Source organism: Callithrix jacchus, chromosome 4, assembly GCF_049354715.1.
Source record: "Callithrix jacchus isolate 240 chromosome 4, calJac240_pri, whole genome shotgun sequence".
In the NCBI taxonomy this organism is placed as follows: domain Eukaryota; kingdom Metazoa; phylum Chordata; class Mammalia; order Primates; family Cebidae; genus Callithrix; species Callithrix jacchus.
In genome coordinates this window covers 172,525,354-172,553,340 of record NC_133505.1, presented here as the reverse complement: position 1 = coordinate 172,553,340, position 27,987 = coordinate 172,525,354, and the positions used below count along the sequence as shown (strand labels likewise).

At 44.2% G+C, this 27,987-nt stretch overlaps 1 protein-coding gene and 1 pseudogene across 6 annotated transcripts in view; both read left to right on the top strand.

Annotated features, from left to right (window-relative positions):
- Positions 1-27,985, top strand: part of LOC144582287 (putative transcriptional regulator encoded by LINC00473) — a 34,481-nt pseudogene extending 6,496 nt beyond the window's left edge. The window contains exon 2 of the transcript XR_013534713.1: positions 17-27,985. The product of XR_013534713.1 is annotated as a putative transcriptional regulator encoded by LINC00473 (transcript). The remainder of the gene's footprint in view (positions 1-16) is intronic.
- The window catches only part of PDE10A (phosphodiesterase 10A), a 684,633-nt gene that overhangs the window by 45,039 nt on the left and 611,607 nt on the right, over positions 1-27,987 (top strand). The gene's annotated exons all lie outside the window — the stretch shown is intronic.

The window sequence follows — 27,987 nt, the reverse complement described above, 5'->3', positions numbered from 1 at the left end:
CGGCTGAGGGTAGTAGGGGCAGGCAGGCACGGGCCCTGGAGAATTCACAGGCAGGCACAGGCCAGAAGGCTCCCGGGAAAGAGGAAGCACCCCCCAGAAAGGAGTATTCTGTGGGTTCCAGGCAGCCGAGGAAATGAGGCCGAGAGCGCCGCGCCTGCACGCCCACGTGCACCGACGCTGCCAGTGTGAACAGAAGCGGAGCGGGCGGAGCGCCAGGACGCACCGGAGATGAACGACAATGAAAGGCCGCGCCTGAGCCTGGCGGGAACTTTCCGAGAGGGCGTGTCCCAGAAGCAGGGCTGTTGTTTCCAGGAGGTTCCAGCTTCCAATATGAAACCACCTTCGTTGATGTTCTTAGATTTTACTTTATGCTCAGCCTGGTTGTTGGCAGGTAGCTGCCGGTGCCTGTGTGCGCCCTTGATTAGTTTCCACTGCATGTGTTTTAATACGGCGCTCCTTTTTCCACATTATTTGGGCTAAGTCTGTCTGCAAAGATTCAGTTTAATACAAATTCGAGTCTAGGTGCTATAGCCTGGAAGTGTGCTAAAGACACTACATCATATTGCTGAAAGAATCCTTATTCTGAATGCAAAGCAGACACCTCGTAAAAAATTCTGGGGTAATGAAAGAAGCAAGGCTCATGTGCTCAGTTTTGGGGATGCTCCAGTTTTGGGCCTAGTCGTTGCCATGCTGTGAGGTTTACCCGTTGCCCCCCTCACACAGATGTGGGATTGTGGCGAGCTAAGAGTCCTATCACCTCTTCTGCTGCCCAAGAATTTGGAGTGGGTGGTAACTGGAGAGATCAACGTGTTCAGCTACAAAGCAGGCTTCCATTGCTGGAGGGCGGGTCTCTTGGATTCTCCACAGAGATTTACGGCAGAAAGAAGAGCAAGGACTTTGGGAGGCTCCTGAGTAGCCACAAGGGTTCTGGAGTCAGGCAGCTTCAGGTCACAAAGCCAGTCCTGTGGGCTAGGAGTTGCGGAAGCGTAAAAAAGTGACTGCGCCTCCAGCAAGATCCTTTCCTTTCCTGCATCTCCTTCCGACCGATTTTCAGAGGACAGTGCAATCCGTGCCACGGGTCAAACACTATTCTAACAAACGACGTGCAGATACTGCTTATTTTGCAGGAATACAAATGCCAGAAGAAACCAAGTCATATTCACTTAAAGCAGGGTGACAGGTGCACCAGAATCTCAGAAATCACTAAAGAACTTATCCATGTAACCAAAAAAACACTGAAATAAAATTAAACTATTGAAACAAAATGTAAAAAAAAATTAAAAAGTCCAAAGAAATTTAAAGCAGTTCAGCCGTTTCATTTCTTTCTTTATAAAATTGTATCTAGAAATTTATTGCATATATATATGCAAACATTTTAACAAATGTTAACAACGTGAGGTTGCATAATGCTACTTACTGATTTACAGATATAAATACAAGTACATAGAGGCACACATGCAGGTGCCCCGGTCCTGCACAATTTCACCATCTGGACTTGCCATCTGAACTCAAGAACAAGAGGTTTTGGAGGGAAGGGGATACTTGTACACATGGACATATACATAGCTTTTGGGTTGTGGTTTGTCTTTCAAAAGGATATTATACGTGGTTCCTGCATCTTGGCTCAACCAAATAGCACTTCCTAGAAATCTTACTCGTCAACTGGTATATTCTAATTCATTCTTTGTGCTGGTTACGTAATATTGTGAGGTACAGAAGTGTAGCGACACCACATTTCATTCAGCCACTCTCCTACTGATGGGCACTTATGTTATTTCCAGGGTTTTGATGCTATGGACAGTGCTGCAGTACATATTGTGGCACATATGTCCAATTTACTATAGAGTTCACTTCTCCAAAGAGAATTGTATTTCTCATCTCCAAATAGAATTTTATTATCTCCAATTTCATTTAACCTGCCCTTCCACACACAGAGTCAGGTCATCAACCTGATTGTATGTAGGGTGTATGTGTGTGCGTGCATGTGCACGTGTGTGTATGTTGTATTTCTTTTGTTTTATTTCTGATGTTGTTTTGCTCGCTAGACTGTGAACACTTTAAATCTATTTCTTGAATCAGCACTTCACAAAGGCCAGGGCTTCTAGTGTTCTAGAAGACATCAGTCCAGGCCCCCTCACTGAAGGAAGCCCGGGTGGGTTTTCTGGGGTTCACATGGGGACCTGACCGGTATCCCAAGGATAAGGGCCCTGTTGTCCAGTGAGCACCGGGGCCCAGGTGCCCTCAGCTGAAACTCATCCAAGATTAGTAACATTCCAGCCAAATTCCAGTTTTATTGCATTATTTCATTTAAAATTGCATGTATAACATGGATAAGCTATAAACAGAACATTCGTTTTAATGAAAACAATGGGAGATATGAGTGGATGTTGCCTTATTCTAGTTGGAGACAACCATATTTACACAACTTGTTCGGAGATGCTCACAATGGTCACTAGACTCCACGCGACTGCTCCATGAAGCAGTGTTTGCTTCAGGTGACAGAGCCGCTCTGGTCGCCCACAAGCTGCTCTGCTGGTGACCTGGTTTCACAAGGTTGTTTACCTTGGGTTACTGCCGTGTTCACAGCTGTGCTTCGAGAATGCCAAAGTTCATTGCTCTGGTTGCAAAGATGTTTGGCTTGTTGGGAGATAAAATACAATATATTTAGACTTTAGACATTGACAGTCCAGCTTTTGACTTCTGAAGTCTTTGTAGAGAGAGAGGAAGAGGGAGAGATTGACAGAGGACCCTCCTGTGCTGTGGGGTCTGTGCTGATGTCTGGATTTCTAAAAAACATTTATTATCAGGCTTCATACAGAAGGAACTGGTTTGTAGAGCTCTGAATTTAGGCTTTGACAGGTAAGAATGTCTGAAATGAACAAGACCAGTTTGGTTAGCTTTTATTAGAAGGCCAGTTTGTATGTCCTTAATTGTATCCTGTTGATAGAACTGGATTGTGTGTGTGTGTGTGTGTGTGTGTGTGTTTTGTGTTTGTGATTTGCTCTTTTCAAAGGTTTTGTGCAACTGACAACAGCTCTTTCTCAGCCTGTTTTTCTCTGGGGGACAGAATGTTCACTGTTAATTTATTCTGTTGACTCGTCATTCATTCAACAAATATTTGTTTAGCCCTACTATGCGCCAAGCACTGTCTGGCCTGTAAAGATGTCAAGACATGTACCCACTCTTCCAATAAATATTTCTGTTGTTAGTTGTAAAAATATTCAGTGACATAAAAGTAAGAAAGGTTCTATTAAGAACAAGTTGCTTTTTAAAATATGTAAGTTTATTTTGGATACAATATGGGACTGAATTCCAATGCAAAGTTGTTTTAAGAGAATGTGAAAATCTCACCATTCACTGACTTAGGAGAAAAGTTACTCTGAGAATTAATAGAAGCTAAATAAAAGAAGAGAGTTAAAATCTGCATGTTTGGGGGGGAAAAGGAAACAAAAGTCTTATTTATTCTCAAGTAGGTGCCACCTGGACCCTTCCATATTCAGGATCAGACACGTGGCAATGGCGTGTGGAGCCTGCTGGAATAGCCCAGTGGGTTACAAGGCTCGGCTTTCCTCCAGCCCGCAAGGGGTGTCTAAGACCTCTGGGATGCTACGTATCATGCAAGCAGAACTGCCTCTTATGGGGCAAAACAATTGCCATGGTCACCCCTAAACTATATAGAGGAAGAACATTTTCTAAGTGCAAGCAAATGATCTTCCAGAGTTTGTCATGGTCACCGCTGAACTATACAGAGAAAGAACTTGATCTCAGTGCAAACCATCTTCCAAAGCTTGTACAAACAGGTTCCCAACAATATAAGCTGCACGTAGCCCTAAGCAAACCATCTCTCCAATCACAGCAAGGGTCTTATTCCATCTGCATGTTCCTTCCAAAGCACAAATGCCTTTCTCAGAAGGATCGATAGAAGATACCTGAGGAGAGTGGCAATGATTCACGCAATTGGGTTGAAAGGAAGGATATTGGGGAACAGTGAGGCTCCCCAGTCAGTCTCTAACCATTCTCCATCATCATTGACTGCCCTTCATTTGCCAACACGGTGAAATCTTGCCCCTACATTAAAATTTAAGAGGCATCATCTTCCTGGGCTGCAATCACCTCTCTCTTTCCTTTCTTTTCACAGGAAGATTCTCTTTGTGAATCCTTCCTAGTCCCACCACCCTGCCTGGCAGCTCCCCCAACACACAATGGACACAGCCCAGAGGACACAGCTGTCTCCTGGTGCCAGATCTGGTCGTCTAACACATGGGTGTGGCATTCGACCCTCATGACCATCTGTTCTTTCTTCTTCCTTCCCAAAGATCTTCCTTGGATTCCTTTCGTCCTGTTCTCTTTCTCCCTCTCTGCATTTATTATCTTGCTTGTTTTCTGCCCATCTTAAACGAGGGTGATATGCACATCCTTCCCTTTCTGTTACCTCTCACTTCACATTCTCTCCATGGTTCATCACATTCCTCCCTCTGGCTTTAGTAAAATGGATTTCACATCTCCAGCTCAAATGTCACCAGTTCTGCGTGAATGCATCAAAGGCTCGGTGCACAAGGACTGCTCAAAAGCCAACACACTGCCTCCTTTTTCTGACTTCTGCTCTTGCCCACTCCCTGACCCATCTGCTTCTTCTCCTCGTTAGTAAAGTTATCACCGTCATCCAACTTCGATGAGTTTAAAACCTGGAATCCATCCAGAGTTCTTCCTTACCTGCGTCATCTGTATCGAAATGACAATGGTCTTAGATTGTTTTGTGCTGCTGTAACAAAATACCATAGACTTGGTAATTTATCAACAATAGCAATTATTTGGCTCACAGTTCTGGAGGCTGGGAAGTCCAAGAGCGAGGGGCTGTATCTTGTGAGAACCTTCTTGCTGTGTCATGCCATGGTGGAAGGCATCACATAAGAGCCCAGATGAGACATCAAGGGGGCCAAATTCATCCTTTTTCTCAGGACCTTCTTCCAAAATCACTAACACACTCCTGACATAATGGCATTAATCCATTCACAGGGGCAGAGTGCTCAGGACCTCCTCACGTCTTAAAGATTCTACCTCTCAACACTATTGCATTGGAAATTAAGTTTCCAGCACATGAGCCCTACTTTTGCTCTCCCAGTGAAAGCTCTCTCACCCATATCCCCTCTCCTCCATTCCTGCTATCCCTGCCTTAATTTTAGTCCAGGATCATTTCTTGCCTGGATTTTGCCCACAGTCTCCCTTTTCCTTAGAAATCTATCCTCCTCTCTAAGGCCAAAATGTTTTTGAATTCCAGCTTGATCCTGTTTTTCCCCTTGTTAAGCCCTTTAGTGGCTTGCCACTTGCTATGACAAAGTCCTCGGTGCCCTGTCATCCAGCGCCATCTCCTGTGCACAGACTTCCAGTTCTTTGATTTTCTTATCTCTGTGCCTTTGCACATACACTTTCCTCCTTGGAATAACTTCATCCTGCTTCTATCTTCCATACACTACTTAGAGTCTTCTCAGTCTTCAAAGAACCCAAAGATGGCCTCTCTTACTCTCAAGGTTTTCCACAGTCCTCTCTTGCTGGTAGAGATTGCTGTGCCTTTTCCTGCGCAATCTCCTATGTATCTGGTGGGCCCTTTCCATACTGTATTACACTTACTGGTTTATACAAATCTGTACCCAGCACTAGACTGTGAACTTCTTGAGGGGAGGAGCTATGTCTGATAACTACGTTCTTTGTAACTTCATGGAAGCAGTGTCTAACACATAGGAATCTTTTCGAGCCCCACACTTGCTATTTTTTCGCGTGCTTGAATGTGTGTTCTTACATTAATAATGGAAATGATAGCACCGTTCCTGTCAACCTTACAGTTGACACTAAATGTGAGACTGAATGTGACAATGTGTGTGAAAATGTTTCTCAGACTTGACGTTTCTAACCCAAAGCAAGATATTAGTGGTAGTCTTGTTTTATCTGCCTTTCTGATTTTGAACAATAAATCATACTGGGAGCCCATCCAGGGCACTGCAGAGAGTGTGGGGTGGAACCAAAGCCGCAGATGAAGACTTCACTCACCTAAGCACTGGGTAAGTGTCCAGGAAAGCAGGAGACCGGGCAGAGTGTGCTTTCTCTGCCTTCAGTTAAGTCATCCTTCAGCGGCCGCTTGTTTATGGTAGTTTAGAAGTACCTGCAGTTAAGCAAGACATAATAAATGCAAAATTACTTCTTTAAATGGAGCTGAGGGAAATAAAGAAAGTTGGATCCAGAGAGTTCTTCTTTTTTCTCACTAGTTTGAAACTGAGGGTAGTATAGGCACATTGAAAGACGAAGCCAAAATTTCAGGCAAAATATCAAATTCAAACTCAAGGCCATGACTGTGGCATTTTGGTGCGGCTGAAGATCCCCGAGGAATAAGGTGACGACAAATCTCAAAAGAGGTGATTGAGGCCAGGCACGGTGGCTCACACCTGCAATCCCAGCACTTTGGGAGGCCGAGGTGGGCAGAACACTCGCGATAAGGAGCTCGAGATCAGCCTGGCCAACATGATGAAACATTGTCTCTACTAAAAATACAAAAAGAAAGATCAGCCAGGCATGGTGGTGAGCGCCTGTAATCTCAGCCACTCAGAGGCTGAGGCAGGAGAATCGCTTGAACGTGGAAGCACAGGTTGCAGCAAGCCAAGATGGCGCCACTGCCCTCCAGCCTGGGCATCGAAGCGAGACTTTGTCTCAAAAAAAAAAAAAGGAGGCGATTGATGTTTCAAAATGAAAAATTGCAAACTGGAGCTGTGCTTGTGTCCCAAAGTTTATGTTCACAAACCGCTCGTGCTGTGCTGTGCCTGTGGCTGGCCCCAGGGTTGCCCTCAAAGCCGCTCTCTTGGCTCTGACCTTCTCCTGCCCATAGTTGGAAGGTAGCCTGAGATGTCTCCCTGTATGCTTCCTTATTCTGGAATGTCGTGTTATATTTTTGTTGTGTATAAATGTTCTTTCTATACAAATGCTAGCCTAAACATCCTGTACTGGAAGATCTGTATATTCTATGAAATTTGGGCTGTAAAATCCCAGAAGCGTTCTGCTGACAATTCTTTCACCGGGGAGAGGTTCCTCGGGGGGTGTGCCTTAAATTATGTATATTTTAAAATGAATTTTCAGGTCTCTGCTTTTCATGTGAATTTGTATGAATGTTTATAAAAAATGAGAAGTGATGCTTATTTTTTCCCTAGAAGTAGGCATATATTTTTTAGGACATAATATAAAAGATTGACTGACTTGAGTTCCTTTGTCCTCCAGAGGTCTAGAATGAGAAACACTAGAATTCCCTGGTAATATCCAAATTGATTAATGAATGGATGCATGCTATGGTAGCTACCAGGCAAGGTGCTTAAACAGAGAAGTAGGGTTTGGTTTCTCCATCAAGCTTTTCTCAGCCAGCTCTCCTCCCTCTCTGGAGACTGTGATCTTTCACCTTCTCTTCCTGGCCTGGTGCCCGCTGACAATGCTGGGACTGTTGCAGGTCTTCTCATGTCTAGACACCCCGTAAAGCCACTTTTCCTTCCTTCTCTGCCCAACCACACAGGTAGAGGGGACTTTACTGTAAGACTTGCTGCCTCCGGAGTGCTCCCCGAAGAAAACTCCTAATATCCTCAGATCCTTAAACCTGGGGAGGGGTCTGTCATCTCCCCAGACCAGGACTCAGCACAGGGGAGAGGTCTCTTTCAGGAGGCAATGGCCACCTGGCTCTCTCTCTCTTCTTTGGTTCTGCCTCTGCCCTAGACCTGGGTGAACTCTAGTCTCCTAGGGGGGATTGTGGGAGGGGAATGCCTGGAGGTGGGCAACCCACCATCCACCTGCTCTTGCACCAATGTCCTGAGTCTTTAAAGACTAAGCCCCTTGAAAACTCAAAACCAGTTCTCCCTCAAAAAGTCCAGCTCAGGCCAGCCATGGTGGCTTACATGTAAAATCCCAGAACTTTGGGAGGCTGAGGCAGGTGTATCACTTGAGGCCAGGAGTTCGAGATCAACCTGGCCAACATGGTTAAACCCCATCTCCACTAAAAATACAAAAATCAGGCTGGTGTGGTGGCTCACACCTGTAATCACAGAACTTTAGGAAGCTGAGGAAGGTGGATCACTTGAGGTCAGGAGTTCGAGATCAGCTTGACCAACGTGGTGAAACCCCATCTCTACTAAAAATATGAACATTAGCGAGGCCTGGTGGCACATGCCTGTAATCCCAGCTACCTGGGAGGCTGAGGCAGAAGAATCACTTAAACTCAGGAGGCAGAGGTTGCAGTGAGATGAGATTGCACAATTGCACTTCAGCCTGCGCAAAGAAGGCGAGACTCTGTCTCAAAAAAAAAAAAAAAATCCAGCTCTCACACATCAAAACCTTTGGCTGTCCACACTACTATTCTGTTCCAACTTTTAACAACACAGATAAAAAAACTCAACAACATTAAAAAGCCTTATTAACCTCAAGACTTGACGTGGTGCCATTTCTAGGCTGGTATTTATCATGACTCTCCACCAAAGGCAGAGGGCAGGAAGACGTGAACTTAGGCTGAACGACGCTTGGAGAACTGCTTCACCGGGCGGTTTATGGTTCTCCGTGTGGGGCTGCATTTCCTGTGACCAGCACTAGCTTGATGCTTTCTGCTTTTGTGACTGTTCCCTTACACTTGCCAAGGCTGTGCTGTGCCGCCACTCCCCTGCCTCATGAGGGGACTCTGACCTTCCTGACATCTACCACCTGCCAGCGATGCCGCAGGGTGTGGGCTCCTGGTGGTCCAGCTCGCCCTCCGTTCTCTCTTGGTTCTCAACAACCTCCTGGAGGTTTTTGCTCTGGATGCAGGAGGAGTGCCCCCACACTGGACCACAGCCACGCTCTGAAAGGAGAAGTGACTGTTGGAGAAGCAGCTCCTAGGAGAGCTGGGTCTTTGTCTGTTTTATTTTGTTTCTTTACAATAGGGCCTTTTCATGTATGATCTTTTCCGCATAGACCCTTGCCTTCCCCCAGAGGTATGAGACAAGGAATGCAAATGTCAGCCATGACTCTTTAAGGTTGCAAGGAGCTAAAGCTGCACATAGAGAAACAGTTCTGAACCTTACACAGCTTGACTACTTCCACCTTCTTTCATGTCCACAGCTGCAGATAATAGGCACTCAATAAAATTTCATGACAAATCACAGAATTACTTCTGCCTGAAATCCTTTGTGGAATGAAGTGTGAGTGTAGGACACATGTGCAAACAAGCACAGACTCCAGGGCCTGTTCACTCTGGGGCAGCATGTAGCTCCTTTTCGTTTTTCAGTAAATATGTGTCGAATACCTACTATATGCCAGTTACTATTCTAGACAGATGCGGTGTCTATTCTTGTGAACAGACACTGAAGAGGTTCGTGAATAAATAGGATGTCAAATAATAATGAGCACAGCCGAGGAACAGAACGAGGCGCTCACGAGTGCCTGGTCCGAGCTGCGTCCCTAGCCAGGGTGGCAAAGAAGACCCCTGAGGTGGCGACGCTTGAGCAGAGACCTAAAGGATGGAAGGAGACCACAGTGAGAAAGTGAATGGAAGAGGAGATGGACCAATTATTTTCTACAACCAAGTCATATTGGAAATGTGCGAGGTCCTCATCTGATATTGCAGCGGCACAGGGGCACGGGATGGTTCCTAAAAGCATCGCCAATGCTCGGCGCCGTCTCCCTGTAGTTATGGGGCTGGCTGGTTCTCCCTGTGGTTGCCTCAGCTTCATCAGCACCATGGTGGCTTCCCACGTCCCAGGCTATGCCAGGCTGAAACTCCTCATCCTGCCAAGAGCCCCAGTGAGGTGCTTCCTGTGTGTCCGCGAGCCAGGAGCCCTTCCCATAGCTCCAGCCCTCGCAGCCTCGCCCTGTTATCATGGGCAATTAAAGTGCTTAGGAGTTTTCACTTGAAATGTTCTGAATGCAAGTAAGTTGCTTTACAAAAGAACAGAAATCTGTTTCTTTCTGCCAGTTGCTTCCACGCACAGCCAGCGCTTTCATCAGCGGCATTTGGGAAGGCGTGCACAGCACAGGCTTATTGGAATATTGATGAGAGCAGACCTTCAGCATCGTTGGAAGAAAACGAATCTTAAGGAAAACGTCTGACTTGTGAAACTCAAGGCGGCTCTGTGGACTGTGAACTCAGCAGGGAAACAACACATTGTTAATTTTCTCTCCTTATTTCTCCGTTTTCTTCTCTGATCCAGTTGGTCATGTCCATAGACCCAAAGATGGCACGCAGAGGAAGGAAATGCCAGTGTTTGCTTCCTGCCTGTGGGGCGGCCCCCACACCCTCTCTCTTCTCTTGGGCCACTCGTCCCTTTTCTTCATGAAGCCCCCTGCTGGTGTCCTTGGCAGCTCCATGGAAGTGAAGAGGGCTAGGAACTCTCTTCCTCCGGGTAAGCCTCTAGGCTTCCTGGTGAACATGGAGAATAAACCATTTTCTTCATTTAATCAGTGGCTCAGGGATCTGTGAACCTCCCCACCTGCCACCCTCATGCCTGGAGTGATGTGTGCCTGGTCATTAGGGAGCACACTCTTCCCACCTGGGCGACGGCAGCTCTGACCCAGCCTGGTGCTAGGTGACTGCCATCTGCAGGGCCCATGCCACTGGCTGGGTCAGATTTTCCTGCGTGAATGCAGCCATGCATGGGATGTTGCTTGGGGTGGTGAAGTTGGGTGTGTTTATTCAAATCTGGTCGGAATGGATCCTTCTAAGAAAACATGGTTTTGACTTCATGATTTCCCAGCAGCACCGAAAGCCCTGTACAGTGGGGGCTGCTAGCTGCAGGGGTTGGGAGGCGCCGCGGCATCCAGCCCCACACAGTGCTCACTCCAGTCCTGTGGGCAACCTGGCTCAACCTGAGTTGCCACAATGATTCTGATAGCCTTCGCAGCAACGTCGTATCATTCTATTCCAAGTACGGAATGTGTCCAGAACGCCAGGGCAAGAGAAATAATATTCCCTGCATAGGTATCCACTCTGCCTTCCTCAGAAGCAAAGAAACACATCTAAGGAGGGAAAAGGCTCGGCCCCGTGCATGATCCTTCTCCGTGTCCAGTCACTTCCCACACCATCCTCAAACTGAGCGCACTTGACGCCAGCGTGCTTTGCGAGCGTCTCATTTGAGTTCTTTCGTTTTCTACACCAACCACCTCATTCACAGTTTACTGAACGCCTTCCACTAGGCCATGGGTGAGGCTGTGGACTGAATTCATTTCTTGGTGAATGCTATTGTGTGCCTGGCCATGGGTCTGTCCTCCCAACAACGCTTATGTGGGAGGTCTCGCTTTTTTGTTTCGATTATTATACTTTAAGTTCTGGGGTACATGTGCAGAACGTGCAGGTTTGTTGCATAGTTATACATGAGCCGTGGTGCTTTGCTGCATCCATCACCCTGTCATCTACCTTAGGTATTTCTCCGAATGTGATTCCTCTTCTAGCCCCCCACCCCACGACAGGCCTCCCTGTGTGTGTGATGTTCCTCTCCCTGTGTCCATGTGTTCTCATTGTTCAACTCCCACTTATGAGTGAGAATATGTGGTGTCTGTTCTTGTGTTAGTTTCTGTTCTTGTGTTAGTTTCTGTTCTTGTGTTAGTTTGCTGAGAATGATGGTTTCCAGCTTCATCCACGTCCCTGCAAAGGACACATACTCCTCCTTTTTATGGCTGCATAGTACTCCATGGTGTATGTGTGCCAAATTTTCTTTATCCAGTCTATCAATGATGGGCATTTGGGTTGGTTCCAAGTCTTTGCTATTGTGAACAGTGCCGCAATAAACATACGTGTGCATGTGTCTTTATAATAGAATGATTTATAATCCTTTGGGTATATACCCAGTAATGGGATTGCTGGGTCAAATGGAATTTCTATTTCTAGGTCCTTGAGGAATAGCCACACTGTCTTCCACAATGGTTGAACTAATTTACACTCCCACCAGCAGTATAAAAGTGTTCCTATTTCTTCACATCCTTTCTAGCATCTGTTGTCTCCTTATTTTTTAACGATTGCCGTTCTCACTGGCATTAGGTGGTGTCTCATTGCGGTTTTGAGTTGCATTTCTCTAATATCAGTGATGATAAGCTTTCTTTCATATGTTTGTTGGCTGCATAAATGTCTCCTTTTGAGAAGTTTCTGTTCATATCCATTGCCCACTTTTCGTTGGGGTTCTTTGATTTTTTTTTTTTTGTAAATTTGTTGAAGTTCTCTGTAGACTCTGGTTATTAGCCCTTTGTTAGATGGGTAGATTGGAAAAATTTTCGCCCATTCTGTAGGTTACCTGTTCACCCTGACGACGGTTTCTTTTGCTGTGCCGAAGCTCTTTAGTTTAATTAGATGCCATTTGTCTGTTTTGGCTTTTGTTGCTTTGGTCATGAAGTCCTTGCCCATGCCTATGTCTTGAATGGTGTTGCCTAGGTTTTCTTCTAGGGTTTTTATGGCGTTAGGTCTTATGTTTCAATCTTTAAACCATCTTGAGTTAATTTTTGTATAAGGTATAAGGAAGGGGTCCAGTTTCAGCTTTCTGCATATGGTTGGACAGGTTTCCCAAAACCTTTTATTAAATAGAGAATCCTTTCCTCATTGCTTGCTTTTGTCAGGTTTGTCAAAGATCAGATGTTTGTAGACTTGTGGCGTTATTGTCGAGGGCTCTGTTCTGTTCCAGTGATCTATGTATCTGTTTTGGTACCAGTACCATGCTGTTTTGATTACCGTAACCAGGTAGTGTGATGCCTCCAGCTTTTTTTTCTTTCTCTTTTTCTTTTCTTCTTCTTCTTTTTTTTTTTTTTTTTTTTTTTGCTTAGGATTGTCTTGGCTATGCAGGCTCTTTTTTGGTTCCATATGAATTTTAAGGTGTTTTTTTCCCCCAATTCTGTGAAAAAAGTCAATGGTAGCTGGATGGGCAGTATGGCCATTTTCACAGTATTGATTCTTCCTGACCATGAGCATAGAATGTTTTTCCATCTGTTTGTGTCCTCTCTTATTTCTTTGAGCAGTGGTTTGTAGTTCTCCTTGAAGAGGTCCTTCACATCCCGTGTTAGTTGTATTCCTGTATTTTACTCTCTTTGTAGCAATTGTGAATGGAAGTGCACTCATGATTTGGCTCTCTCTTGATCTGTTATTAGTGTATAGGAGTGCTTGCGATTTTTGCACATTGATTTTATATCCTGAGACTTTGCTGAAGTTGCTTATCAGCTTAAGGAGATTTTGGACTGAGGCGATGGGGATGGGATCTTCTGAGTACACAATCACGTCGTCTGCAAATAGAGACAATTTGACTTCCTCTTTTCCTAATTGAACACCCTTTGTCTTTTTTCTTGCCTGATTACCATGGCCAGAACTTCCAGTACTAAGATGAATAGGAGTGATGAGAGAGGGAATTCTTGTCTTGTGCTGGTTTTCAAAGGGAATGCTTCCAGTTTTTTCCCATTCAGTATGATATTGGCTGTGGGTTTGTCATAAATAGCTCTTATTATTTTGAGATACATTCCATCAATACCTAGTTTATTGAGAGTTTTTAGCATAAAGAGCTATTGAATTTTGACAAAAGCCTTCTCTGCATCTATTGAGATAATCATGTGGTTTTTGTCTTTGGTTCTGATTATGTGATGGATTATGTTTTCTGATTTGTGTGTGTTGAACCAGCCTTGCATCCCAGGGATGAAGCCAACTTGATTGTGATGGATAAGCTTTTTGATATGCCGTTGGATTTGGTTTGCCAGTATTTGAGGGTTTTTGCATCTATGTTTATCAGGGATATTGGCCTGAAATTTTTTTTTTGGTTGTGTCTCTGCCAGGTTTTGGTATCAGGATGATGTTGGCTTCATAAAATGAGTTAGGGAGGAGTCCCTCTTCTTCTATTGTTTGGAGTAGTTTCAGAAGGAATGGTGCCAGCTCGTCTTTGTACCGCTGGTGAAACTGTCTGGTCCTGGACTTTTTTAGGTAGGCTACTGATTTCTGCCTCAGCTGCAGAACTTGGTATTGGTCTATTCAGAGATTTGACTTCTTCCTGGTTTAGTCTTGGGAGGGTGTAAATGTCTAGAAATTCATCCATTTCTTCTAGATTTTCTGGTTTATTTGCATAGAGGTGTTTATAGTATTCTCTGATGGTAGTTTGTATTTCTCTGGGGTCAGTGGTGATATCCCCTTTAGCATTTTTTATTTCATCTGTCTGAGTCTTCTCTGTTTTCTTCTTTATCAGTCTGACTAGTGGTCTATCTATTTTGTTGATCTTTTCAAAAAACCAATTCCTGGATTCATTGATTTTTTTGAAGGGTTTTTCATGTCTCCATATCCTTCAGTATTGCTCTGATCTTAGTTATTTCTTATCTTCTGCTAGCTTTTGAATTTGTTTGTTCTTGCTCCTCTAGTTCTTTTAATTGTGAGGTTAGGGTGTCAATTTTAGATCGTTCCTGCTTTCTCTTGTGGGCATTTAGTGCTATAAATTTTCCTCTACACAATGCTTTAAATGTGTCCCAGAGATTCTGGTACATTGTGTCTTCATTCTCATTGGTTTCAAATAACATCTTTATTTCTGCCTTCATTCATTATCTGTTCAGTAGTCATTCAGGAGCAGGTTGATCTTGTCTTAGAGATGAGGAGTCAGAAGCTCCAAGAGGCTGATTCACTCACCCAAGGACACACAGCTTCCAGGGGAAGAGCTCAGATGGAAACAAGACCCGTGTGGCTCTAATGTGCACCACGGTTTAATTCTTCATCTCTCATCCTAGCAAGACTGCACTGGAAACTTCTCAACCAGAAGGATCCTATCTCATTCTCATTCATTTCCCCGAGTTCTTTATGGGCACACACAGTGTAGTCGGAGCTAAGCAATTGCTTGTTGAGAAAAAATTGCCTTCTTCTCTGAGCTCCTCAAGCCCACCATAGTTCCCATCACTCAGGAGGCACTAAGTGATGTTTGCTGGGTTAAGAGGGGATGTGAGGGAGTCAGAGGTGCTCCAGACATCAGCCACCAGCAGCCAGGATGTTTGCACCACCAGGTTTCAGGGCTGAAAACAGCTTTGCCTTTTATTTCCTGTAGAGTGGATGCTTTTCAGGAGATAGCCCCCTTTTGCTCTGTCACGGCCTTTTGAGAACATGCTATTCTTAGATCCTTCCAGTCTCATAGCAAGGTTGGAGGACCAGCTCCAGTCAAGCATGAGGGGCAGAGCGGCTCACACCCCATGCCTGGTGGTTAAACAGGGGGTGCCTGAGCACTTGCTGGCCTGAGGGCTCCCTGGGATCCCGGAGTGGCACCAGCAGGTTGTGCAGAAGAAAACCACGTAGGACTGACTCTTCCCTTGGCCTCATGTGGGTTTCATAAACCCCCTTTCATTCTCGTCCTCCGGTCAATCTGCTCACAGTGTGAGTAAGAATGATTCTAATGCAGGGGAACTTTGAGATCTCATCTCCAACTCCAACAGGTACCTTTGAGGACGTCCATGCAGGACCCATATTTTCCCCCTTTTTACCTGCTTCTGAGTGTGATGAAGCTAGGGCTTTAACATACTTACTTTGAATGTGTAAAACACTTACTAAAAATGTGTAGTGCATACATAGCATATATGTGTAATTATACATAAATATTACATATAAATATTAAATGTGTTTAATTATATATAAATAGTACATATGAAATTACATACAAAAGAACATGATTTAAAAATATATATCATTCTCGACCAGATGTGTTGGCTCACCCCTGTAATCCCATCACTTTGGGAGGCCAGGGTGGGCAGAGCACTTGAGGTTAGGAGTTCGAGACCAGCCTGGCCAACATGGTGAAACTCTGTCTCTACTAAAAATATAAACATTAGCTGGGCATGGTGGTGTGCACCTGTATCTCAGGAGGCTTAGGCAGGAGATGCTTTGAACCTAAGAGGTGGACGTTGGAGTGAGCTGAGATGGCACCACTGCACTCCAACCTGGGCGGCAGAGCGAGACTCCTCTGTCTCAAAAAAAAAAAAAAAAGAAAAAAGAAAATGTACATTTATATATGTCATTGTTAATAATATTCATGAAAGAAAAATGAGAAAATACAGACGTAAAAGTAAGAGAAAATACAAGACTTCCCCAATTCTGCCCACAGACCAACACATAAAACACCTTTGTGAATATCCTGCGAACTTTCTGCTTAGTCATTTACACATTTATATTGTTTCCAAAACTAATGTTCAGTTGTTTAAAAAACAGCCTTTTAAAAATTTTACTTTATTGTTATTATTTTTCCATATAGAAAGCATAGTTTTATATAATCAGTTTGATATATAATTGTAAATACTTCATTTAACCAATCTGTTGTTAGCTTTTAGGCTGTTTCTAACAGCAGTGTAACTAATATCCTTATAGCTAAATCCTGATAGGAGTACTTCATGACTTTCTTAGAATGAATCCCCGGTAGTTTAGGGGCTAGCATGTGCTTTTTAATGAATATCAATATACTTCCTTAAGTTTGTTTCTATAGTTAGAAAACTCCCAGCAACCCCCTCCCACCCAGCCCAAGTCTTCTACATGCAACTGCAAAACCTGTAAAAGTGCAACATATTTCCATTAGAAAATGAAATCCTTTTTCATGTAAAGTACGACATCTTCATTGTAAAACAGGATTACCTTCAGTAGCTCTATGGCTTAAAGATCTTTGCAGTGACCCATGAAGTCATCCAAGGATAGCAGAGCTGAGCCTGTCTGACACGTCTTTGGTGCTGAGCATTGGGTGGGATTGGATGGAAAGTCTGATTTTTCTCAGGTTGAATGCTGTGCTCTAATTGCCAGTGGCTGGACGCCTGGCTTGTTTTTCTCTTCCTGCCATCCAGCGCAGGGACACATAGGGAGAGTGTGAACATAGGGTGTGTCCAATCTAATGGCTAGGGTTTCCAAATTAACTGTAAGCTCTTAAGTCTTTAAAGGTCAGTCGAACATTTTGTTCTCTTTTGTTTGACTTTTCCATTTGAAACAGAACTTTTGCCTGTGAGAATTTAGACATGGACACAAACACTATGGAAAAAGTCAAAACAGGAGAGTTTTCTCAACACCAAAGGACACATACATATTTAGTTCTAGATTAATGTGGCTAAAGGGTGTTTGTTGCCAGATAAGAAGGGATGGTTTACAGCTCCAAGTAAGGATGAATGGCTTCTTACGAGAACTCACTTTATCAGGGAACATCTCAGGTTGTGCCTTGGTTTGGGGCCTCACCTGCAGAAGAAATCTAAGATGGCACCATCAGCCACTGTTGCTCGTGTTATGTTCATCCCTCCTTGCCAGGGGTGCTCCAGGCAGAAAACAGCTGGAAAGCTGGGGTCCCAGAGAGAAACAAGTACACTGCACATTGTCTGTTGAATAAGATTTCTTAAATTTTATTTTAAGAAAATTAGAGATTGCCATACAGTTGTAAAAAAACAATACAGAGCCTCATGTGCCCTTCATCCGGTTTCCCCCAATGGTACATCTTGCATGACTACAGGCTGATATAACAATCAAGAAGTTGGCATTGATACAGTCCATCCACCATATTCAGATTTTCCAATTGTTGCTTGCATTCATTTGTGTGTATTTAGTTCTGTCTGGTTTTATCATGCATGAAGTTTGACCACCACTGGCAAAGTCAATATCCAACAGAATTCTCTCAGTAGTATCCAGCCTGCTGACCTCAAACAGCCGTAGCTGATGCCTTTATCTCCCATCATGACCCTCTGACAGCCACTAATCTGTTTTTTTAGTTCTCCATCTCAATAGTTTTGTTATTTCAAGAATGCTATTTAAATGATCATATACTATGTAGTCTTTTGAGATTGGGTTTCTTTACTCAGCAAAATTCTCTGGAGAGTAATCCAAGTTATGTGTTTTTTGCTGAGTACTATTTCATGGTGTGGACATACCAGTTTGTCTAGCCATTCACCCGTTGAAAGATATCTGGGTTATTTCCAGTGTTATTATTATCACAAGGAACACTGCTATGAATATTTGTGTACAGGTTTCTACATAAACATAAGCCTTTATTTCTCTGGCATAGCTGTTCAGGGGTGGAATTACTGGATTTTGGGATAAGTGCATAGTTTGTTTTGTAAGAAAATATTTTCCAGAGTGGCTGTACCATTTTACATTCCCACCAGCAATGTGCAAGCAATCTTGTTTCTCTGCACCTCACCAGCATTTGGTGTTATTGTTAGTGCTTTTTATTTTTTGTATTGTGACAGGGTTATTGTGATATCTCATTGAGGCTTTAATCGGCATTTTCTAATGGCTGATGGTGCTAAATGTCTTCTGATGTGCTTATTTGCCATCTCTGTGTCTTCTTCAGTGAAGTGACTGTTTGTCTTTGTCTCATTAGGTATTTCTGTTGAACTTTGAGAATTCTTTATAGGATGTAGATATAAGACCTTGATAGATATGGGATGGGCCAACATTTCCTCTCAGTCTGTAGCTTGCCTGTTCAGTTTCTTCAGAGGTTTTTGCACAGCACATGTTTTTAACTTTGATGGGGTCCAGCTTATCAATATTCTCTTTAATGGGTCATCCCTTTGGTGTCCAGTGTAAGAACTGTCCCTGGCCCTAGACCCCAAAGATCTTGTCCTATGCTTTCTTCTAAATGTTTTCTAATAACTTTTGTTTTACATTTAAGTTTGTGATCCATTTTGAGTTAATTTTTGTATAAAATGTGAGCGTTTGGTTGAGGTCCTTTTTGCATAAGGATGCTTGGATAGGACTTTTGTTTCAAGGGAATCTTTGCCCCTTTACTTCAGGATGCTAGCCCACCCCTGCCCCACCACTAGTATTCTCTGGTGCTCATAGTGCTATGGGAGACCCTCTATCCAACATGGAAACCGTGAATTGTACCACAGAGGGAGGTCCTCTATCCAACATGATAACCACGAATTATGCACACAGAGGGAGATATTCTATCTGTCATGAAACCATGAATTGTACACACAGAGGGAGATCTTCTATCTGACATGGAAACCATGAATTGTACACACAGAAGGAGATTTTCTATCTGACATGGAAATCATGAATTGTACCACAGAGGGAGATCTTCTATCTGACATGGAAATCATGAATTGTACCACAGAGGGAGATCTTCTATCTGACATGGAAACCATGAATTGTACACACAGAAGGAGATTTTCTATCTGACATGGAAATCATGAATTGTACCACAGAGGGAGATCTTCTATCTGACATGGAAATCATGAATTGTACCACAGAGGGAGATCTTCTATCTGACATGGAAACCATGAATTGTACACACAGAGGGAGATCTTCTATCTGACATGGAAACCATGAATTGTACCATAGAGGGAGATCTTCCATTCAACATAGAAACCACGAATTGTACCACAGAGGGAGATCTCTATCCAACATAACCACGAATTGTACCACAGAGGGAGATCTCTATCCAACATGATAACCACGAATTGTACCACAGAGGGAGATCTCTATCCAACATGATAACCACAAACTGTACCACAGAGGGAGATCTCTATCCAACATGATAACCACAAACTGTACCACAGAGGGAGATCTCTATCCAACATGATAACCACAAACTGTACCACAGAGGGAGATCTCTATCCAACATGATAACCACAAACTGTACCACAGAGGGAGATCTCTATCCAACATGATAACCACGAATTGTACCACAGAGGGAGATCTCTATCCAACATAACCATGAATTGTACCACAGAGGGAGATCTTCCATCCAACATAGAAACCACAAATTGTACCACAGAGGGGGATCTCTATCCAACATGATAACCACGAATTGTACCACAGAGGGAGATCTTCCATCCAACATAGAAACCACGAATTGTACCACAGAGGGAGATCTCTATCCAACATGATAACCACGAATTGTACCACAGAGGGAGATCTCTATCCAACATAACCATGAATTGTACCACAGAGGGAGATCTTCCATCCAACATAGAAACCACGAATTGTACCACAGAGGGGGATCTCTATCCAACATGATAACCATGAATTGTACCACAGAGGGAGATCTCTATCCAACATGGAAACAATAAGTTGTACACACAGACGGAGATCTCTATCCAATCTGGATGTTCATTATGGAATAGCATACATTGTATCTAGAACTACTTAAGGTTTTGTGGTGTTATTATTGTGCTGTTTTAGAGGTGAGGCCTTGCTATGTTGCCCAGGCTGGTCTTGAATTCCTAGCCTCAAGCAATCCTCCTGTCTTTGCTTCCCAAAGTGTTGGGATTACACGTGTGAGATGCTCTTATTCTTTCTTAAGCTCTAGTTTGAACTAAAAATCACTTCCAAGGGTAGACTACATTTTATATTTTCTCTGAAAAGTGAATTGGCACAAATTTCCAGTTAAATTTGTGCAATTAAAAAAAACAGTTAATTTTAAAGTGGTAATAATTATATACTAGGAATATAATCCCAAACTGTGTAACTGTTTCCTGAGTGTCTTCCCATGTTCACTAGGAAAATTTTGTAAAAGCATCCTAAACAGCAACAGATCCTCTTGTTAAGAAGGCTGCCAGGGCAAACACTCCTTATGAACGACTCACATGCTCTGACTGTTCCATCACCTCCACAGCCAGGAGCCTTCTCTGGCTGCCACCGAACTAAGGAGGGGGCACCGCTGCAGCCCAACCCATCTTGGCATTTCTCATAGCTCTGTCTTAAAAATATTTATGAGCAGACGTATCTACATATTGACGATGCTATCAATGGTACACATATCTCTCTAGCAGGACTCTGCCACCTGTCACGATGTGGTCACTGCTCCGAACATCTGGAATAGGCTTAGTTCTCTTTCTAGCAGACATGCACAGTTTTGTCTTAGGAAATTGTCTGTACTTTGAAAGTCTATTTTCCAGGGATAGTTATGCTCAGCATTGGTCAGTAACTATGTTGATAAAAGCAAGCCCTTTACTTTTGTGTAATACTTTTGTCTGACCACATAAAAAGACACATCAGTTTGTGACATCCTAATAAGGAGCAAAATCCATTTTTGTTTGCGTTGTTCATCTCTGCTCCCATCTCACAGAGATTTAGCAGCGCATCCTGGTTTCCTTTCTCCACCTTAGAGTGCTTTGTTACTAGCACTCTAGTACCCATTTCAGTGGGTTAGGGCGTTTTCTTATTTTGCTTTCTGGAAGGTATCTGCTTTGACCTACGTTAATCTCAGAGCTTGGAGGTAAAATCATTCTCTGTGTAGTCTTTGTGATTCGCTGGGATCCTCGCTTCACAAAATGAGATCATGGAGGGGAGGGAACCCCCGGAAGGCTTAGACTCTCTTTGCATGCAACTCTGACAGAGACCCTTTTGTTAGCCACTCAGTAGACTCAACCGAATGTTTTCCAGATTGAGAAAACATTTGTGAGCAGACCTATCTACATATGGACAGCGCGATCCTTTTCTTTCCGACTGTGACTCACGTGCGGAGCTCGTGGGAGTGGTCTGGGTTACTGGCCTTTACATTCTCATAACCTCCCACATACTTGTTCAGAATGCCACCCTGAGGAGTTTTGTCATTATTAAAAACTAGGGTCATTGTTTGACCAGTTGGAGAGCAAACAGATTGTCTAGCTTTTCTGAAAAAAGGAAATGAGTCACTTTACATACGAATATCTCGACTGCCAAAATAGTCAACAGCCCTTTGGTTATTGTTTTGCTTCTTAATTCTAAGATATGCAACCTCAGCCAAGTAGCACCAGGAAGAGCCGCCTGCCGCGCACCTCAGCTGTGCTTGGACCGCTGTCTGTGAGGAACCCACAGCAAGGGAGGGTCTGGCTTTGATGGGCGACGCTGTCCACCCATTAGACTCTGTGTGCAGCCGAGTGGTTGGGGTGGCCACAGGAGTCCTGCTGTCTTAAAGCACTCTGATGGCACTCAAGACCACACTTCCTCAGCGATATTGGAGAGTCGTGTTTTTTCTTTGTCTCAGCCGATGGTGATTCCATGCTTTCCGTTACACAGCCCCGAAACCGTGAGGCTATGTTTCACTCCTTTCTTTCTCTCACATGCAATATCTAATCTGTTCAGAAAATTCTACGGACCCAATAATCTTTGGGATATATCGAGAATCCTCTCACATCTCACTATTTCCATGGCTACCTAGCCTGATCCGTCCCACCGACCTCATGCGCCCAGCTTGCTCCTCTCAACCAGCCGACAGTTCTACCCTGCAGTCTAATCTCAGCAGTGGCAAGAGCGATCCACTCATGACATTAGTTGGGTTTCGCTCCTCAGCTCAGAGCTCGTCAGTGCTTCCTGTCTCTCTCAAAGGGAAGGCCAAAGTCTCAAGGGCCGAAAAGGCCCTGCGTGGTGTAGCCCTGCCTCTCTGCACCACGTCCTGCAATTCTTCCCTGGGCTCACTGTGATGGCAGAGGGTTTCCATGCACATCCTGGAATGCACCAAGCCCTCTGTCGTCGCAGGCCATCGCATAGGATCTTCCCTTTGCCTGGACCCGCCTCTTTCCAGGTATCACCGCCGCACCCCTTTCAATCTGTGCCGGAATGCTCCCCTTCTCCATGAGCTTAGCTGGCCCGGCCTGTGTAAATGTCAGCCTGTATCCCCAGTGCTCCTGCTCCCCCTTCTCCGGTTCTTTTATCCATAGCATATATCATCTTCTAACACAGCAAGTGATCTGAAAATTTATGACATGATCGTTTATTATCTGGCCTTACTCTCAGCCTCTAGAACGTGAGTTCCACAAGGGCAGGGATCATTGTCATTTTTGTTCCCTGATGTCCCTGCCTATGTGTTTGATAAATACTTCCTGAATAAATAAATAAATATTTCCTGAATAAATAAATAGACGTTAGCCAACAGGTTGTTTTCTCTGCTGCCTTCAAACTGGCCATGTAGGATGCACATTCCTCCTAAGTGAAGTCTGTTTCGATGCGGTCTACTGGCCGCTGAAGCCTAGTGACCCTGGCTTTGCACTTCCATTTGTTGGAGATAATACACAACACAGTCGGGAGTATGGCTGGTGCGGGGGAAATTCGTAATCCCACACTGCTTTGATACACAGACCGGAGGGTCGGCAGGGGGGTCATTCAGCCCTTCCATCCCTCAGCAAGCTCCCTCTGTTTCTGGGGCCTGGGTACACATCAGGAGGAGTCAAGGCCTTTGGAGCCGTGACAGAAATGAGTCTTTACAGTATTTTCACATTTTCATGAGCACTTCAAACAAGTTTTGGAGGAGATCACACAGAGATCAGAGAGGGTGGTATTTGTGTCATAAACATGAATGTGCCTAACTACTATGTATTGAGTATCCACTGTGGTCCAGGTGCAAGCAATGGAGATATAATGGTGAAGATAAAATCGCTAACCATGGAATATAGCGTAGTGTATTATTCAGAGTGGAGCAAGTAAATGAACTGACAATAATAGCATCTCAAGAAAAAATAGAAAGATCCAGGTAGAAAGATAGCAAGGAAGTATGGGCAGCAGAAAGAAGCAGTGAAAGTATCCCAATTTTCTTATCAGTTTCAAAAGAGAAGAGTTAAGTATGGCGCACTGCTGACTTTAATATTTGTCCTGAAATATATAGTAAGCTGGTAGGGGTGTGTGTGTGCCTGTGCGTGTATGTGTGTGAGCGTGTGTGTGTGTGTCTAAGCCCACACTTGGAAGATAAGCATCTTGATTGTCACTCAAAGTATTTATGCCACAGTGTAAGACCAATGGTCTCACTCTTAAAGATAACTGGATCCTTTTCACTGCAACATATTTCTTTCTCCAGATTAACAAAGTGCTACACATGTAGAAGATGATTGCTTCAAATTTTTGAAAGAAGGAATAAGGGCAAGAACTCCTGAGTGAAGATAGATAAAGTATAGTTTTGTAAAGTGGATAATACACTAAATGAAAGTCTTTGATCATGCTTCGTAGTTTTGATCAGGGTTCTGTAAAGGACCAGCAGAAAGTTTTTAGTAATTATGGGCCTTACAGTTTCCACTGTAAATACTCAGCTCTCCATTTTAAAGCAAAAGCAACCATAGAAATATGTATCCCAAAAAATTTGTAACCAGGTAAGTGGCTATTTTAATACAACTTTCTTAATAAAACAGGCAGCAAGGAAGCAGCAGTTTGCTGACTATTCTAGAGTACCGTAGGGATTTAGGGTGACTAGAATATGTCTAACGATATGAAATGGCATAAGCCATACCCTCAAAAAATCAGAGACTCTAAGGAACATGAAGGGGGGGTACCAGTGAGGTATCCTCATCAGCAGAATGACCTGAAAATGACCACGAAGGGCACGCTCTGCTCTGTCTGACTTCTACTGGAGCTCTATATTTGCTTTCATGTGCACAATAAAGTTTAGAGAAAGTTGGGAAGATCAGAATAAAGAGCAACTAAATAATTATAGCTCTTCAAACAGGATTGCAAAAGATAAGTTATAGTTTGCTTGGGTTGGCAAACCGCAGACAGCAGCTTCCCCCAGGCCACAGCCTGTTTCTGCACAGGCCACAAACTCAGAATGGTCTTTATATGCTCAAAGGGCTGTAAACAGAAGAAGAAAGGCAAGGAGAAGGAGGAGGAACAAGAGCAGGAAGCAGGATCCAGCAGAGACTTTGTGTTTTGCGTAAAGCCTAAACGATCCACTACTTGGCCTTAACAGAAAAAGTTTGCTGACCCTGGTCTAGAGAGTGGAAAGATTGGGATGATAGAAACATTGTCTGTGGTGTACCAAGGTCTTGCTATTAACTAAGCCACAAGGTTATCCCCAGGTGGAGGTGGGCTGGGGCAGCTCAGGCCTGAGTACGTATGCATATGTCATATAGTGCCTGCACACCTGGTCCCCACATGGTGGGCTCGTGAGGCCACACAGGGTGCCCTGCCCAAAGAGACAGTGCATCCATTCCTGTTTTTGGTGGGTACACATCATATCTGTAATGGGAAATGGTGGCAGGACAAGGACCTAGTGATGCACTTGCCATCTCAGAAGAATTCCGTGAAGTCCTCAGACCAGCTTAGCTCAATGATGAAGACAAATGGAAGAGAAAGATTTAATCATGACATAGGTAATATGGAAGATTCAGGAACTCCTTTATCTTCTCTGTGCTTATCCAAGAATAGAAAGAGCTTTTACACCCTGACAACGTGCTGAGTCTGTGGGTGCAAGCCCTACCCAGAAAAACGTGATTTGCATTTATGCTTTTGCCATTTGGTGAGAGCAGATTTCCTGTCATCTGCCATTACAAACAGTTCTCCACAGCTCACCACCAGGTCACAAACACATCCGCAAAGACTGAAAGTTTGTGTCATTTGCCAGTAGTAGTAACTTTGCAGGGGTCCACACTGACACCCTTGCGAGGAAGAGGGCTTCACCTACTCCTGCTCCAGAGGTGAAATCTGCACAGGAGGAACGAGGTCTGCTTGGGCATTTTTCTTGGAAATGTGTTTTTGATATCTGAAAACAGCCAAATTGGTTTCAAGAATGTAAACGAATGTACTTTATGTGCTGTTATAGGCACATATATAAAATGGCAGTATCAAATTCTGTTTTCAAAAGGCAGTAACTTCAGTAGAAAAATAAGTTTGTCTTCAAGCAATTCTGTGAAAATAGTTGGAAATCTCAGTGGAACTGTTGGCTGCTTAAGCAATTATTGTTTGCAAAGAAGGGTTTCTGGCACACCTTTACAACCGTGTAAGCACCAGCATTTAAATCTCAATTCCGTATAAATGACGTGGCGGTTTACAGTATATTCTGGTTTGAAAATGAGGCAAGTACAATGTTAACTTTCTTTAAAGTCTGAAAATCTGTATTTTATTTACATTACCCATATTTTCCGACAGTTTGATAATTTCAGAATATGCTTTGGAGAGGGAGGGCACCTATGAAAACTCTTTGTACTTTCCACTCAATTTTACTGTGAACTTGGCTCTTAAAAAATAGTCTATTAAAACAAAACAAAAACGCATCCCCGTTTGCTATAAGCTTCTAGAGAATTCTATAGACGGCGAGACCACTGTAGTCAAGAAATTCGAACAATTTCTGAATAAGGTATGAAATTTAACTCTATTTTTAAATCACCTGGAATTGTTGAGTTACAGAATTAGTTTCCCTCCCGGAATATTAAGAGGACTGATTTTAGCGGACGTCCCGTATTTATCAACCGCTTGTGACGCAGCAGTGGCTGGGCAGCAGGAGGAACACGGGGGTCCAGGGCCCTGCACTCGGGGCCTCAGCAAGAAAAGAGGGAGTCAGAGGTGATCAAGTGTCACTGGCTCAGAGAACCTGTGAGGGGCTCTAGGATGCAGAAGAGGAGTTGGCAGCTAAGCTGGGCCTGCAGGATGGGGTGAGCTTGACCCAGGGGCACCGGGGAAAGCCTGGCCTGGGGTGCTCCTGGGGTCCCGACTCACCACTCCCCAGCCCCCAGTGGACTCCGCTGCACAGAGCACCTGACTGCCTTTTTTCCTTCTTTTATTGTATTTCCTCTTTGGACCACTTTAGAGAGCTGAATAGTACACTCATCTGCCCTTGCAAAGGCCAACATCTTTTCCCTAAATTTGCCCTGTTTCTGACTTAGAAGTAAAGGATCCATTTGGGCACCCCTGAGGAGGGGGCATTTGCGGGGTGCCTGGAGTGCACAATTTTCCAACCATTCTCTCTCCCTGGGTCTTTCCCCTGCAGGATCCCACCCCTGTCCAGCTTAGGTCCCATGTGTGCTGGATGATGGAGGTGATGTGCACCTTCTAGTTGGGATTGAGTCCTAATTGCTCTAAGTCAGCTGTGGCCACACTGTCGGTGCAGTGAGTCCAGTGTGGGCCTGTGGCTCAGCCCTGGCCTTGGAGCAGTATGAGATGTCTGCTGGGGGCACCTAGGGAAGGGTTTTCTTTAAAATGCAAAGACGTTCGGGAGCAGTGAACCTCCCTCTTGCTCCCTGGGTCTGCATGTGGGTGGGAGTGAGTGCGGAGCTGGCCGTACCTGCTCCCTGTTGCCACCGTGGAAGGAAATCCAAGGGAATTTCCAAAAAGCTGACCTGGAGCTCTGACATTTTTGAGCTTCTGAGATAACCAATCCTGGAACTACCCAACTCCAACAGGTCTTAGGAGAAAGGTGGAATTCCAGCGATTTAAATCACTTTTCGTTGGGTATTCAGAAAACCCCACCAGCACAGGGCCTGGGCAAGGAAGAGCATGCTCCATATGGTGGAGAGGGAGGTGGCCCACGAGGGTGACCAGAGGGCGTGGTGTTTCATTTGCTCTAAAGACAATAAGGGGGCCCTTATCCCACAGAGCAAGTGTGACCGCCACATAAAAGAGATAGAATTGTTGGTCATTGCTGAAGACCAAAAGGAATCCATTTTTTGCTTTGTTTTCTTTATTTCTTTTTACAGTCTTTTGACCGGACCGTGCGGCAGCACAATCAATCAATAGATGAAATAAATAAAAGTTTAGTATGCATGCGGAGCCACTCCACGCGGGAGAAGGCGGCAGCGGAGATGAGCTGGGCTGTTCTCTTTGCGCCTCTGTGGTTAGATCTGGTGCTAGTGTTGTCCCGTAAGGCACAGCAGCAATGAGGGCTGACCTTCAGTTCTGGTCCCTGATCTGGGTTCTTACTGACCCAGTTACAGCCGAGAACAGCGTGTGGAATCAAACTTGGAATTAGGCCGTGAAGTTTCATGACGCTGACAGACATTTCACCTTTTGGTACTGGCAGGTTTCGCAGAAGCATGTTTGGATCAACAGATTGCAGATTAGGAACTGGCATGCGTTCTGACAAGCGCTGACAACGTTTTTAAAGAATATCGAAAATGGAATCATTACACACTCCGAAATTAATGTTCCCATAGCAATGTGAATGCGGCCACCTTGTGCCGGCGCAATTACTCGTTGATTGCAATTGTTTACGTCTAAATTTAAAGCGCAGTGTCTAGACCTAATGACATGGTTGCAGTTAGTATTTTAAGGAATACCTCCATATCAAAGTTTCTTTCCCTGGTGGATTCATAACACTTTAGACTCAGACTTGGGTTGTTTGAGAAGCATAACCAAAAATA